This window comes from Stenella coeruleoalba, assembly GCF_951394435.1.
Source record: "Stenella coeruleoalba genome assembly, chromosome: 18".
Taxonomy (NCBI): domain Eukaryota; kingdom Metazoa; phylum Chordata; class Mammalia; order Artiodactyla; family Delphinidae; genus Stenella; species Stenella coeruleoalba.
In genome coordinates, this window is record NC_137164.1 from 63,836,117 (window position 1) to 63,852,844 (window position 16,728).

The window sequence follows — 16,728 nt, forward strand, 5'->3', positions numbered from 1 at the left end:
ACATATAGAAGTGAGTGTATGTTAATCCCAAGCTCCTGATTTATCCCTCCTCCCCCGACGTTTCCCCTTTGGTAACCAATAGTTTATTTTCTATGTCTGTGAGTCTATTTATGTATTGTAAATAACTTCATTTGTATCATGTTTTTAAGATTCCACATATAAGTGATATCACAGGATATTTGTCTTTTTTTGTCTGACTTACTTCACTTAGTATGATAATCTCTAGGTCCACACATGTTGCTGCAGATGGCATTATTTCATTCTTTTTATGGCTGAGTAATATTCCATTGTGTATATATGCCATGTCTTCTTTATCCATTCATCCGTCAAAGGACATTTAGGTGCTTCCATGTCTTGGCTATTGTAAGTAGTGCTGCAATGAACATTGGGGTGTATGTATCCTTTTGAACCATGGTTTTCTCCAAATATATGCCCAGGAATGGGATTCCTAGATAATATGGTAGTTCTATTTTTAGTTTTTTAAGGAACTTCCATACTGTTCCCCATAGTGGTTGTACCAATTTACATTCCTACCAATAGTGTAGTAGGGTTCCCTTTCCTCCACACCCTTGCCAGCATTTATTGTTTTAGGCTTTCTGATTATGTCCATTCTGACCAGTGTGAGGTGATACTTCATTGTAGTTTTGATTTGCATTTCTCTGATAATTAGTGATGTTGAGCATCTTTTCACATGCTTTATGGTCATCTGTATGTCTTCTTTGGAGAAATGTCTATTTAGGTCTTCTGCCCACTTTTTGATTGGGTTGTTTGGGTTTTTTTCTTTTTTTGATACTGAGCTATATGAACTGTTTGTATATTTTGGAAATTAATACCTTGTTGGTCATCACATCATTTGCAAATATCTTCTCCCAGTCTGTAGGTTGTCTTGTCATTTTGTTTATTGTTTCCTTTGCTGTACAAAGCTTCTAAGTTTAATTAGGTCCCATTTGCATATTTTTGTTTTTATTTTCATTACTCTAGGGAGTAGATCAAAAAAGACATTTCTGCAATTTATGTCAGAGTTCTGCCTATGTTTTCCTCTAAGAGTTTATAGCCTTACATTTTTTTGTGTGTATGGTGTTTGAGAATGCTCTGATTTCATTCTCTTACATGTAGCTGTCCAGTTTTCCCAGCACCACTGAATTAAAGAGACTGTCTTTTCTCCACTGTACAGTCTTGCCTCCTTTCTCATAGGTTAATTGACAAAACTATAGGTGTGTGGATTTATTTCTAGGCTTTCTATCCTGTTCTATATTTCTGTTTGTGCACCGGTACCATGCGGTTTTGATGTAGCTTTGCAGTATAGTCTGAAGTCAGGGAGCGTGATTCCTCCAGCTCCATTTTTCTTTCTCAGGATTGCTTTGGCTATTCAGGGTCTTCTGTGTTTCCATACAAATTTAAAATTTTTTTGGTTCTAGTTCTATGAAAAGTTATCATTGGTGATTTGATAGGGATTGCACTGAATCTGTAGATTGTCTTTTGTCTCCTTAGGTAGGTTTATTTCTAGGTATTTTATTCTTTTTGATGCAATGGTAAATGGGGTTGTTTCCTTAATTTCTCTGATTTTTTTGTTAGTATATAGGAATGCAAGACATTTCTGTGTGTTACTTTAGTATCCTGCATTAAGGAATTCATGGATGAGTTCTAGTAGTTTTCTGGTGGCATCTTTAGAATTTTCTTTGTATAGTATTTTGTCATCTGCAAACAGTGCCAGTTTTACTTCTTTCCAATTTGGATTCCTTTTCTTTTTCTTCTGATTGCCATGGTTAGGCCTTCCAAATCTATGTTGAATAAAGGTAAGAGTGGACATCCTTGTCTTGTCCTGATCTTAGAGGGAATGCTTTCAGCTTTTCACCATCGAGTATGTTGTTAGCTGTGGGTTTGTCATATATGGCCTTTATTATGTTAAGGCAGCTTCCCTCTATGCCCACTTTCTGGAGTTTTTATCATAAATGGGTGTTGGATTTTGTCAAAAGCTTTTTCTGCATCTCTAGAGATGATCATATGGTTTTTACTCCTCAGTTTGTTAATGTGGTGTATCACACTTATTGATTTGCGAATACTGAAGAATCCTTGCATCCCTGGGATAAATCCCACTTGATCATGGTGTATGATCCTTTTAATGTGTTGTTGGATTTGGTCTGCTAGTATTTTGTTGAGGATTTTTGCATCAATGTTCATCAGAGATATAGCCTGTAATTTTCTTTTTTTGTGGTATTCTTTGTCTGGTTTTGGAATTAGGGTGATGATGGCCTCATAGAACGAATTTGGGAGTGTTCCTCCCTCTGCAGTTTTTTGGAAGAGTTTCAGAAAGATAGGTGTTAATTCTCTAAATGTTTGATATAATTCTCTTGTGAAGCCATCTTGTCCTGGAGTTTTTGTTTGAAGTTTTAAAATCACTGCTTCAATTTAGTACTTGTGATTGGTCTGTTCATATTTTCTATTTCTTCCTGGTTCAGTCTTGGAAGGTTGTACCTTTCTAAGAATTTGTCCATTTCTTCCAGGTTGCCCATTTTATTGGCATAGAGTTGCTTGTAGTAGTTTCTTATGCTCCTTTGTATTTCTGTGGTGTCAGTTGTAACTTCTTTTTCATTCTAATTTTATTGATTTGAGCCCTCTCCCTTTTTTTCTTGATGAGTTTGGCTTAAGGTTTTTCAACTTTCTCTTTTCAAAGAACCAGCTTTTACTTTCATTGGTCTTTTCTGGTTTTCTTCGTCTCTACTTCATTTATTTCTGCCCTGATCTTTATGATTTCTTTCTTTCTACTAATTTGGGTTTTGTTTGTTGTTCTTTCTCTAGTTACTTTAGGTGTAAGGTTAGGTTGTTTATTTGAGATTTTTCAAATAAGCTTCCCTCTTCAAACTGCATTTGCTGCAGCCCATAGGTTTTGGCTTGTGTTTTCATTTTTCTCTAGGTATTTTTGATTTCCTCTTTGATTTCTTCAGTGATCCATTGGTTGTTTAGTAACATATTGTTTACCCTCCACGTGTTTGTGTTTTATACATTTTCTTTTCTGTAATTGATTTCTAATCTCATAGTGTTGTGATCAGAAAAGATGCTGGATATGATTTCAGTTTTCTTAAATTTACAAAAAATGACGGTTAGATGCCCTGAAGCAGGTGGCAATGCCTTAACCATTTGCATGTTGTCAGGCCCAAGGACCTCTTCCATCCTTATCAAGGGGAGTGCTAACCTTCTCTTCTTTCATACAACACTTCTTTCATACAACACTCAAGTGCCTTTCTTTGATTCATTTAATGTTTCTGACCCTGAATCCAACGTGGTTCAAAACTGAAATTAAGTCCCCAGTTTTCATTTGCCTGATATGTCTTTGATTGTCTTTTGATATCAGATTGTAGATGTGTCTCCTGCAATGGCAAGTATTATAGTTAGGTTTAGCTCTGAGATTTAATCTTAGCCCTCAGGGGTATGTTTTATCTTAGTTCTGTTATGCTTTCAGTTTTTTTTAAAACCTTTTATTTTGTAGTCTGTAATTTTTGTTTTTTTGTTCATTATTTTGTGTGTTGCTTTAATTTCTTCCAGGAATACTTTACTTCCTTATTATTGACTTCACATTATAAACCTTTTCTCCATTTCTCCATTCTACCAACAAATTTTAGTGTTTAAATGGTTTTTCTTCTACTGTTTACCTTCAAATCTTTAAAAATACTTAAACCTCTATTATTTTACTTACCTGTGTTAAATGATACTTTTTGCATCTCTAGTTGACTAAAGTTTGTTCCGTCTGTTCCTTGTATACTGTTTTTAAAAGTTTGGGTTGTGAGTCCTTAGTGGGCCTGTGAAATCCATTTAGTCAGTCATGACCAGCATGTTTTCCATTTAGTCAGTCATGACCAGCATGTTTTAAGAAATGAAATAGAAAAGAATGGAATGGATGAAGAATAGCAATGTATCTTTCCTAGCAATAGTAAATATTTCATTAAATTCCTTTCAGGATAGATGAATATAAATATAGACAGTGAAATCTGTACTGGTACTCAATGTAAATTTAAATATATTTACTACTGTGGGTGGCAGTACAAATAAAAGTTTGAAAACAAGGCTCTATATCATCTAGTGCATTGGAGTTAGAATCCCTGACTTATTGTAAATATAGTTAACCCTTGAACAGTACAGGTTTGAACTGCACAGGTTAACTTGTATTCACCTTTTTAAAAATTTGTACTGCAGTACTACATGATCCACAGTTGGTTCAATCTGTAGATATGGAGGGTGACTGCAGTGTTATATACAGAGTGTCTAGAGGATCAGCGCCCCAACCTCTATGTTGCTCAAGGGTTAACTGTATGAAATATTTACCTGCTGCAGCTCTAAGTTGATAAAACTTGATCTTCTTTCCTGGATTCTTAAAGGATTCTTTCCGTATTTTGAAGGTCATTAGTTTTTCCTAGGACATCATGCACTCTTGACCTCTAGATTCAAGTCTTTTATTTCTAAGCATTTGCTTGAATTACATCTTTGAATTTATTTGATTAGACTCTCCTCTTTACAGCAATCTATAATGTATATGTTGCTATCCTTTGTCTATTTTATAAAGCTATTATCTCCTTAATCCTTTTAAATTTTTCATTAATTTACAGTTATTTGCCTTGCTTTCTCAATCCTATCCTCCATGTCTCATGTTGTTTTTTCAGCAGTGACTAATCTTCATGCTGCCTTTTAGAATGATCATTTCTTTGATGTTTTCATTTTTCTCTTCCATTTCACTTTCAGCCTCTGTCAACTCATGTTTCATCATTGTTGCTGTGCCATGTTTTCCTGTACTCTTGGATGTCCACAGGTTGACTGTTCTACTACATTTTCTTTGAATGTATTGTTATATTTTTTATAATTTTCATCTTTTCAATATTTTCTCATCCATCATATGCTCATCTTACTCCTTGTCTTCATTTTTGTTTGTGTATTTTACAGATCCTATACTACTTTTTTATTACTGTTATTCCTACTACTCACCTTTGAATTGAGTTTTTTTTAGACCATAATATCTGTGGGATAGTTGTGGCTAGGGCATCATTTGAGACTGAAGGGAATTCTGTGCTTAACACAGAAGTTCCACATGGCCTAGAGAGAAAAAATAAGCAAGTGAGAGAGAAATCGAGAACACATATTCATTTAGCCTGTATTCCTCCCTAGCCTGCAGAGATGGGCAGTCAACGGTGCTTGCATTTCAAAATCTCTCTTCTCCTAGGACCTCACCAATCTACATGCTTCAGGCAAAGATATTGATTCTGTATGATTCCTCACTGGCATTTGCCCCTTAGTTGGAGAGCTATGATCTGCTACCCTTACGTACCATCTCTGTCATGCCACAGCCCACTGGATCCAGTTGCTTAATGTAGCCTGTCCAGATATTTTGTCACTTGGAATTTCAAATGACTCCTGATTTCATCAAAGATTGGTCTTATTTTTTATCTCCCAATATCCTTGCTGTTCAGGGTGATTTCTGAAAGGATAAGGGGAAAAAATATTCATTGTTCCGTTAAGTTAAAAGCAAAAATTCTTTATAACTCTCCAGCAGTCTGTAACTTTGGTAATATACCTGCCAGTATGTACACAAAGTTAGACCTTTCAAGATGAGGAGTTTGAGGGTTACTGGGATCGAACTAGGGCCATGCAGTTCACGGAGAATGAACGTATAGTCTTGAGCCAGAATTCTACATATATTGAAGCACTGATTGCTGGCTTTTATCCATGCAGGTGAGCTTTTATTGCTCTGTTGCTCTTAGTAAGATCTAATTCCATGATGGTGGTTTTATTTACAAGCTGGAGTTTAAATACTAGACTGTTTTAACCTACATTGGAGGAACTACAATGAACCACGCCTGAGAGAAGAAGGGGAAGAGGGCCAAGAAACGCACCACTCACTGGTCTTATGTTCTGCTTACCATAAATTGAATATTTTTGGCATTATCTCTTTTAATCTTCACGACCATTCTGAGCTGGAATTATTATCCCTCAGATGGAGAAACTGAGGCAGAAGAACCTAGGTAACTTCTCAAAGTCACAGATTAGAAAGAGTAATTTTTTTAACCACTTTTCTGCCACCCAGGTTACCATGTTCACTGAGCTAAATGTGTCTCAACTGGGCTTCTTTTAAGATAAAACTACAAGATTCACAAAAGGGCCTCTGAGATGTTGTTTTCATCATTCAATCTGACTGATGCTGCTACTTTCCGTGGACTAAGGGGCCACATCTCTTGAGCAGCATCATAATCACAACCAACACTTAGCTCAGCATGTTTTAAACCTGCAGTTTGTGGCCATCACTTAGTTCCTATGAGGTAGGTCATTGTCTCATTTCACAAATGCAGTAGCCCGTGCACAGAAAGCTTAAATGATTTTTCCAGGGTCAGCAGTGGTTCCAGAAGAGAGAAAGAGGTGAGATTGGGCCTCTCCATTCAGGCTCAGCCCATACACAAGGACTCTGCTAACAAGCGTTCAGTCATCTCGACCCTCTTCATAACCCACCCTATGAAAAAGACACCTTCTTTCACTTCTGCTGTCAGCCAGAGTGCAGTCTACACCATGAGAAAGAGAAGGGTCAAATCAAGGCTTTTATACACAGAAAGCTTGTTTTCAGTATTTGGTTTCAATTATTGCAGACCATGAAGCAAAGGCCATTTTGGTTAAAAGGTGCTTGTAATAACATTTTCTGGGCTCCCCTGGTGGCGCAGTGGTTACGAGCCCGCCTGCTAATGCAGGGGAGACGGGTTCGAGCCCTGGTCTGGGAAGATCCCACATGCCGCAGAGCAACTAAGCCCATGTGCCACAACTACTGAGCCTACGTGCCACAACTACTGAAGCCCGTGCTCTGCAACAAGAGAAGCCACTGCAATAAGAAAGCCCACACACTGCAACAAAGAGTAGCCCCTGCTCGCCGCAACTAGAGAAAGCCTGTGCGCAGCAACGAAGACCCAACACGGGCAAAAATAAATAAATTAAAAAAATTTTTTCTTTTAAAAAATTACATTGAGAAGAGTTCTGGGGAAAGGAACCAGGTGATTTTGGGAGGACCGTCAAGCAGTAGAAAGTTAAAAGTATTTCCATTTGTCTTTTGGCTGTTTTTAGTTTCACCAAGAGAGTACATAATAACCACACAAAATATGGCTAGCTTTAAAAAATGGAGGAGAGAGATCATATGCAATTATCTTCCCCCCAAAGGCCTTATTTTTTTAAATTCTTGCATTATAATGGAAATAGCCTCAGATTTCACCCAGTGGGGTCCACGCATTCTTGGAGAATTTCTTATTTTTCTGCTTAACTTAAGAGACATTTTAATATATAGCATTTCATATTCAGTGCTGTTTGGAGGCGGGTAGCAAGTATGCAAGCAACAAGAGAAAAAGAAAGTACACTTGATATGAAGGTAGGTGTCTCAGTGCTTTTCTATTTCATGTGTGATGTCCATTATCTCTCGTGATAACTTTGTTGACAGCACCCACAAATGTATTTGGTCCCAGGTTTTATAAAATAGATCCATAATCCTATGTTTAGGCGACCCAGATCCTGACACAAGTCAGCCTCAGATAGATGGTACATTTTCTGTTATAAAGACTCAAAACATTTCACATTCTTCTTTGGGGGAAAAAAATGACATTTGAAGTCCTTTTTCAAAGAAATACATTTTGAGATAACAGCTCACAAACCTTGACATTATTTCATTTTGTTCTGCACATCTGTCAAGGAACTGAGATACACTACAGCTACTAAAAACTGATGATTGTGGAACAGAGAAACTTGACAGCATTTCATTTCCTTTATGTTCTGATTATACATTTAGCAGAAAACCTTTATTTCTTCCAGTTCAGCTAGAAATTGGTAGAATTCAAGAACTCAAAGGCCTGGCAAAGACCTGTCCTATTATTTGGTATCATCTTTCTTTTTCGAAGTTGCTTGGTTGAGTCTTTGTTAAAGCTTTTGATTCTCTTTTCATTCCTGTGACCCATCATCCACAGATCACATTTCTATAGACCCTATAACTGCTTTGCTGCACAAATTAAATGCCAGCATATTTCATACATATATGCCAGTGTTTCAATGCTTGTCAGTACAAGTTTATAAAATATAGGGATGACAACCTGATATTAACATCCAAATCTGGTGTGCTCACTTTATGTGTGAAAATGAGAAACGCTTTTCAGACTAGATTTCCCAGCCTGTCACCCTGTTTTTAATATATCTCCAGGTTTTGAGTCAGTAAAATGATTCTGCTTATCAATTTAATGTAGTGATAAAACATATCTGTGAATCAGAATGATCAGAACTCAAGCGGATCTACAGGTTGTTTGGTATTAAGCTCAGCCCCATTGAGGGTTTTAATGGGGCTACTTCCTCCATAGAATAAATACATCCCTGGTTTTTTTAGTTGTGGCTCCAGTAGTGATATGATTGCTTCACATAAAGAAGTGGACCTAGAAATGCACTGCCTTAGGGAGGAGGACTTTAAAACTTTTAAACATGTTGTTTCTCTTTTTTCCCCTCAGGTGCACTTCAAAATGACATAGACAGATATTACTCACAGTGACCATGTGGTTATGAACGCTTCCAATGGACAGCCCTCAGCCTTAACAATTTTTAAGTCAGCACCGTGATTCTACCATGAGGTCAAGTCTATTCCGAAGGTATTTCTCCAATAGTTTTTGCTCTGCATAAGCTACACTGTACTTTCTTTACACCAGCAACAAATATTTACACATACAAGATGTTCGTTTATTTGGATTATTTTCTCCAACTTCACCCAACGATTCTAAGCTCTTACAAAAGGATTATTTTTCTTACCTAAATCAGAGGTACAGGCCACCAATAAAAGCTGTCTCCCAGTTTTTGTGCCTTGACAGACTCCAGAGACAAAGCACATTTTCTAAGGTGCAAGACAAAGCTGTCACAGATGTTTCTTACTATTCCCCAAATTATATACCCCTGGTCCAATTATATCAGGGATTCTATTTAGTTGACGTGTGTGAAGTTGCCATTTTGTCTCACCACTTCCGTTAACAGAACTGGGTTCCATACCCAAAGACCTCTGGTTAAAATAGTAAGAGAAAACTAATAGGAAAAACAAAAAATATACCTTAGTTTAAGTGACATTGTATGAGAAAGAGGCATCCCCTCTCCAGAAAAAAAAAAAATAGATATAGGGTTAAAATACAGAAGGACAATATTATATGTTCTAAAAGAGAGGGGAGAGAAAATATACTTTTTCAAAATAGGAGCCCTTCTAGGGGATTTCATAATGAAGGACAGATGTATGATCGATTGTCTTTTAGACTGAAGATCTTATTTAATTATTTTATTGTGGTAAAATATATATAACATAAAATTTGCCATATAACCATTTTTAAGCATACAATTCAGTGTCATTAATCACATTTACGGTGTTGTGCAACCATCAATGTCTGGTTAATTTTTGGTAATTATTTTAGGACTATTCAGTTTGTTATTTCTATAGAGTCATTTTTGGTACAATTTATTTCTCTAGGAGTGGATCTCCTGTGAGTTTTGAACTTGACTGACATAAACTTATTCACAATATCTTATATGTTTAAACTCTGCAGCACCTGTAATTGTGGGTTTTTTTTGCTTTTTAAGGCTTGATTGATCCTTTCTGGTTTTTTAAAACATTTTCTAGTTCATTATATTATTCTTTCTTTCCTTCAACTTTTCATTTATTTTGAGATTTTTTTCCTCAATTCTTAAACTGGAAACTTATATTAGAAAAAGAATTAAGTTAAAAATTAAGTACATAAAGCATACTTTTGTTTCCTAAGACCCACCTTAGCTGCAACCTACAAGTTTTGGTGCTTAGCACTGATCAATAACCATAGTATTAGGTAATTTCTAATTTAACTCAATTATATCTTTTACCCATGAGTTATTCATAAGTATAATGTCCTCTAAATTTCAAATGCTAATGTACTTTTTCTATTAGATTGAACCATGTGGAACTGCTAACATTCAACCTTTTTTTAACTTATAAAATGTCCGTTTCATATGGTTCAACATAATAGTTTTCTTTTGTTATTAATAGATAATTTCATTTTGGTCAGACAACATTAGATTGAGGATTTTAAACCAAAGGTAACCACATTTACCCACAAAGTCCTTGTTTCCACCATTTTGTATTTTACTTGGTGATTCTAAAATGTTATATGTGTAACCAGTAATTTTCAAATAAAAATCCTCCCCAAGTACTAGAATGTCTTCTGATACATGCTGCAAGTTGGTTCTCTGGGATACAAACCCAGATGGAGTTTAGTGTTGGGATGTTTATTAGGGGTGCCCTTGGGACCAATACTTGCAGAAGCGAGAGGGAAGAAACAAGTTAGGGCAGAGGGAGAAATCAAGCTGGAACACTGGCCAATGACTTTAGATGACCCCATGGGGGCTCTGGAATGAAGACGGCCCTTCAGGGTTTCCTGACATGTCCAATGGCCAGGCCCTTATACCTCCACCTTGATGGGTCACTGCATACAGGCTGCCCCCAGAGGAGCTGATGGCTAAAGACTGCCCACTAGCACCACGTCCAGCAGCTGGGGCAACAAGTCCTTGAAGGGAGGTCTGGACAGTACCTCTCCATGCCCCCCCATGGCATGTGTCACAACTCCAGAGGTAGATAATTAAAATGTACTGTGGCAGAAAACTCTTGGTGACTGACATTTAAGTCAGAATGACTAAGTGATCCTCCTCAATACCCTGTGGTCTATAAAAAGAGAAGAAGGTCCATGTAGGGGAGATAGCCTCACTCTCTAGGGTCAGCCCAGTTTTCACCTCTTCTAGGAAGCCACCCTTAAGATCAATCCTCATCCTAGGTAACTCATATTTCTGTAATACCCTGACCACCTCTCATTTGTTAAACTGAACCATACTTGGTTAGTGTCCTGTTGTTGCTATCTTGAAATAATTTCTAAACAATGGACCCTGCTTTTTCCATTTTGCACTGGGCCCTTTAAAATATGTAGCCTGCCCTGACTATGAGTATTTGTAGGTGGTCTTTTCTCACTGTTAGTTCCCTGGTCACAAGAAAAGAAAGAATGGAGTGCTCATGGAATAGGCAAGTCCAGCCTGTATATAGTTTAAAGGGGAGATCAGGTCTTGAAATAAACCCACACACTACTCATGGTCAGTTAATCTAGAACAAAGAATATAGGCAAAAATATACAATGGGGAAAAGACATTCTCTTCAATAAGTGGTGCTGGGAAATCTGACCAGCTACATGTAAAAGAATGAAATTAGAACATTCTCTAACACCACATACAAAAATAAACTCAAAATGGATTAAAGACCTAAACATAAGGCCAGACACTATAAAACTCTTAGAGGAAAACATAGGCAGCACTCTGACATAAACTGCAGCAATGTCTTTTTTTGATCTACCTCCTAGAGTAATGAAAATAAAACCAAAAATATGCAAATGAGACCTAATTAAACTTAAAAGCTTTTGCACAGCAAAGGAAACAACAAACAAAATGAAAGAAAACCTATGGACTGGGAGAGCATATTTGCAAATGATGTTTTGACCAACAAAGTATTAATTTCCAAAATATACAAACAGCTCGTATAGCTCAGTATCAAAAAAACAACCCCATCAAAAAATGGGCAGAAGACCTAAATAGACATTTCTCCAAAAAAGACATACATTGGCCAACAGGCGCATGAAAAGAAGCTCAATATCACTATTAGAGAAATGTAAATCAAAACTACAGTGAGGTATCACCTCACACCGGTCAGAAAGGCCATGATCAAAAAGTCTACAAATAATAAATGCTGGAGATGGTGCAGAGAAAAGAGAACCCTCCTATACTGTTGGTGGGAATGTAAATGGGTACAGCCAGTATGGAAAACAGCATGGAGGTTCCTTAAGAAACTAAAAATACTGGTGGCGCAGTGGTTGAGAGTCCACCTGCCGATGCAGGGGTCACGGGTTTGTGACCCGGTCTGGGAGGATCCCACATGCCGCGGAGCGGCTGGGCCTGTGAGCCATGGCCACTAAGCCTGCGTGTCCAGAGCCTGTGCTCCGCAACGGGAGAGGCCACAACAGTGAGAGGCCCGCATACCGCAAAAAAAACCCACAAAAAACTAAAAATAGAGTTACCATATGATCCAGCAATACCACTCCTGGGCATATATCCGGAAAAGACAAACTCTAATTCAAAAAGATACATGCACCCCGATGATCACAGCAACACTATTTACAATAGCCACGACGTGGAAACAACCTAAATGTCCATCGATAAATGAATGGATAAAGAAGATGTGGTATATATATTCAATGGATTACTCAGCCATAAAAAAGAATGAAATAATGCCATTTGCAGCAACATGGATGGAGCTAGAGATCATACTAAGTGAAATAAGTCACGCAGGGAAAGACAAATACCATATGATATCACTTACATGTGTAATCTAAACTATGATGCAAGTGACCTTATTTACAAAACAAGCAGACTCACAGATATAGAAAAGAAACTTATGGTTACCAAAGGGGAAACTGGGGGAGAGATAAATTAGGAGTTTGGGATTAACAGATACACACTACTATATATAAAATAGATAAACAGCAAGGACCTACTGTTATAGCACAGGGAACTGTACTCAATATCTTGTAATAACCTATAATGGAAAAGAATCTGAAAAAAATATATATGCATAACTGAATCTTTGCTATATACCTGAAACTAACACAACATTGTAAATCAACTATACTTCAATTAAAAAAGATACTAAGTCCTTCTTCAAAAAAAATAAAGGGATCAGATCCTGCCAACAAAAGTGCACGTGGTAATACCTAGTGAGTTCACCTGGCCACCACTCCTCACTTGCGCTCTGTAGGTGGGTTCCCAAGCTGTCTTCCCTCATGTTACCCACAGGCACTCAGGATAGCCATGCCTGTATGTGTGTTTACATACAGGTAATATTCCAAGACTCTGGGCGCTGCAAGGAAGCAACAGTACCTAGCACTCTTCACCTTTATCAATGGCCCTACACCTACCATGAAAAATAACCCATTAGATAACAGGGACTTCCCTGGTGGCGCAGTGGTTAAGAATCCGCCTGCCAATGCAGGGGACACGGGTTCGAGCCCTGGCCCGGGAAGATCCCACATGCCGTGGAGCAAGTAAGCCCGTGCGCCACAACTACTGAGCCTGCACTCTAGAGCCCGCAAGTCACAACTACTGAACCCGCGTGCCACAACTACTGAAGCCTGCATGCCTAGAGCCCATGCTCCGCAACAAGAGAAGCCACTGCAGTGAAAAGCCTGCGCACCACAACAAAGAGAAGCCCCCGCTCGCCGCAACTAGAGAAAGCCTGTGCGCAGCAACGAAGACCCAACACAGCCAAAATTAATTAGGAAAAAAAAATTTTTAATTAAAAAAATAACAAAAGAATCCATGAATTTTTACTGCTCCATAAACAGGAGAGAAGGGAAATATCTTGTATAATTAAATGCAAAGAAATACAGAAGGAACAATGGACGCAGAAAATTATCCACTGAAGAAAAAGCTAATGGGTGAAACTTTGATGTGGGGCACAATATTGACATAATATCAAATTATCTCTCTGCAAATTACTTATTAATTATAAAAGGAAAAAACAACTGTACAGAGGATCGCCCCCAAAACCTATTCAAATCCATTATGCATTATCTAAATGATTTAATATGCAGAGGTATCCCAAAGATTAACACCATTTTACTGATTTTACAGGGTAAGGAAATTTCCAAGGCCAGACAATAGCCACCCATGAAGGCAGAGATCACTATCCTCTTATTTATTGTGTCATTCCCAGCATAATATAGATACAGAGGAGACGCTCAAGAATCATTTGTTGAATAAGTGAATGCCTATGAATTATTAAAGAAGCAATAAGAGAGACTGAGCTTCAGATTTTGCTAACCCTGGTAGGTTGGCACCTCTAAAGCACCCCAGTCCAGGAGTCAGAAGACTGGTTTCTAGTCCCAGCAGTGGTACTGAGGCCTCAGGGCCTCAACTGTCCCCCCGATCTCCTTCTCCACTCCAGTTCAGCATCTCCATGACCCTTAATATCTCTAGGTCTCAATTTACTTCCAAAACCAAAAGTATAAATCTGTGAGCTTTACCAATAAACAGGTTTGAAACGTGTTGGGCCACGTATCTTACAGTTATTTCCTACAGAGAACACTCAGGGAATTAACACTAGGACTTACCCTGAAAGGCCCTCTTTAAAATTCTGCTTGCACAGGAAAAGATGCTCAAAATCAATAATAGTTAGGGAAATGCAAATCAAAACCACAATGAGATACCACTTCACACATATTAGGAGGGCTACTATGGGAGAAAAAAAAGGAGAAAAGAAGGTTTGGCAAGGATGTGGAGAAACTGGAACCCTTGCACACTGATGGTGGGGATGTAAAATGGTGTAGTCACAAAGGACAGAAACTGTATGATTCTACTTACATGAAGGTACTCAGAGCAGTCAAATTCAGAGAGAAACAAAGTGGCACTGTGGTTGCCAGGGGCGGGAAGGAAGGAGAGTGGGGAGTTAGTGTTTAATGACACACTAAGGCAGGATGAAAAGAGTTCTGGAAATTGATTGCACAATGATGTGAATATATATAACAACACTGGACCAAATGCTTAAAAGTAGTTCAGATGGTAAATTTTATGTTGTGTGCATTTCACCACTATTTTTTTTAATTAAATGAGAAAAAAATTCCACTCGATGTGCCTCAGGTAGAAATCTTCCTGGGTCAGAGTCTAGACTTTGCCACTTTCTGGTTGTTATGACCTTGGACTAGCCACATAACGTCTCAGTATTGGCCTCTGGCAAATGGGGAGAACACATGGAGATGACACCTCCCAAGGCTGCTGAGGGATCAACTGAGACGATCAGTGATGCTCTGAACAGGACAAAGTTCCATGAAACAGAGCAGCCTTTGCCATGACAGCACTCTTGAGTAACCCCATGTGGGCCCAGCAGAAAGCCTCTGACAACTTTGATAGATGAAGTCACAACAATAGTAGAGCCTGCTGGGAAGAAGACAGACTCCTCTTCTTTCCCAGCAAAGACTCAGCCAGTGAAAAACTCTTTTCTACAGCCCTCCCAACTTCCTTTTGCTAGGTGTAAGAGTTCTTCTTCCCTTGCCCTTTGGGGACTTGCACGTGACTCCATTGTGGCAGACCTAGAATTGCAATTCTCTGCTGATCCCGAATAAACCCATTTTCCTGGAGAAATATCTGACACTCTATTTGTTTCAGGTCAACCAAAGGAAGGGAGTTAACAAGATCTGGGGACCCCGGAAGACTCAGAAAGGCAAATTATCCACTTGACACATCTGAGTGGACAGTAGTTGACACCTCTCAGGCTGACCAGATGCAGGACTATAAAGACCCAAAAAACCAAGAATAAACTACAGGAGATAAATTTGTTACACTGTTTATTTTGTCATAAAGACACAGTAGAAAATTATAATACACCTTCAGGCTGTTCTACATTTGCTTGGGGCTGTAGTTATTGTATAAAATTACCAAAACTCATCAAACTAAATGGTTAGGAAAGGGGAAGAGGTCAAGGCCAGAGAAAATGCCCTTGAAAGCTCACCCAGTCTCCATCTACATCATTTGGATTTCTGACTGTTAACGAAGAACAAGATTAATACAAGTGGTATTCTGAAAATAGTGCAAAGAATCCTAGTTTGAAATTAAACATTTCTATGCGCTCATGATCACTAGTTACAGAGGGCCTAACAGGACCAACCTCTCTAAAACATCACAGCACTCAGCCAGTTTGCATTCCCCCTTATGTCATCATCTTTCTGAGATAAGAGTCTCCAGAGAGTTTGTCTTGACACCAGTGGCAGTTTCCACAACTGCATTCCCTTTGCAACGTGGCAGTTCACTGACTGAGGTGTGGCCAGCATCGGGAGAGCCAGGATTTAATCACTCCCTGATGGGCCAAGTGCATCTGGCCCAAGACACTGTTCAACCCTCATCTCTTGGGACAGGTCCTGCACTAACCCCCAACCTGCTGGCCTCCGAGATGAGGGTGGGAGAGAAGTGCAGAGCACACCCCAGAGGCCTGCAGTGCAGGACAGTGGGGACATAACCAAGGAGAGTCTCAGCAGACTGGACAATCTAGTACCTAGCTGGACACAGTTATAAACTGTGCCCCTTACTTTCAATGACGGGGGAAAGGAAGAACTAGTCAATAATCCATGATGGGGAAATGGGATGTTTCGGAAAAAACGGGGCCTAGCTTATATCAAATACTATAAGAATTTCTAGCTGCCTTTATTGTTAGATAAGGAATAATAAAAGAGCTACAATAAAATGCTTACGGAGATTTAGATGATGCTGGGATATTAAAAAAGACATAGTACAGGGGCTTCCCTGGTGGCGCAGTGGTTGAGAGTCCGCCTGCCGATGCAGGGGACACGGGTTCGCGCCCCGGTCCGGGAGGATCCCACATGCCGCGGAGCGGCTGGGCCCGTGAGCCGTGGCCGCTGGGCCTGCGCGTCTGGAGCCTGTGCTCCGCAGCAGGAGAGGCCACAACAGTGAGAGGCCCGCGTACCGCAAAAAAAAAAAAAAAAAAAAAAAAAAAAAGACATAGTACAAAAGCAACAGGAGAAAAAAAGCTCAATATAATTAATGATATATAATTTAAAACCCCTAAACTAAATTACAATACAAATGAAAATCTGGCAAAATATTATAAGCACTACTGCAAGTTAT

The 16,728-nt window shown here is 38.7% G+C and overlaps 1 long non-coding RNA gene across 2 annotated transcripts in view; it reads right to left on the reverse strand.

Moving 5' to 3' along the window:
- LOC307176739 overlaps positions 1–16,728 on the reverse strand; it is a 35,125-nt gene that overhangs the window by 6,129 nt on the left and 12,268 nt on the right. The window contains exons 2-4 of one of the 2 annotated variants that reach the window (XR_013824877.1): positions 5,315–5,464; positions 4,975–5,082; positions 407–3,368 (exon numbers count right to left, since the gene is read on the reverse strand). This is a non-coding gene — a long non-coding RNA (uncharacterized lncRNA). Of the gene's footprint in view, positions 1–406; positions 3,369–4,974; positions 5,083–5,314; positions 5,465–16,728 lie in introns of those variants that run through there. The other variant, XR_013824876.1, reaches the window with a different exon arrangement.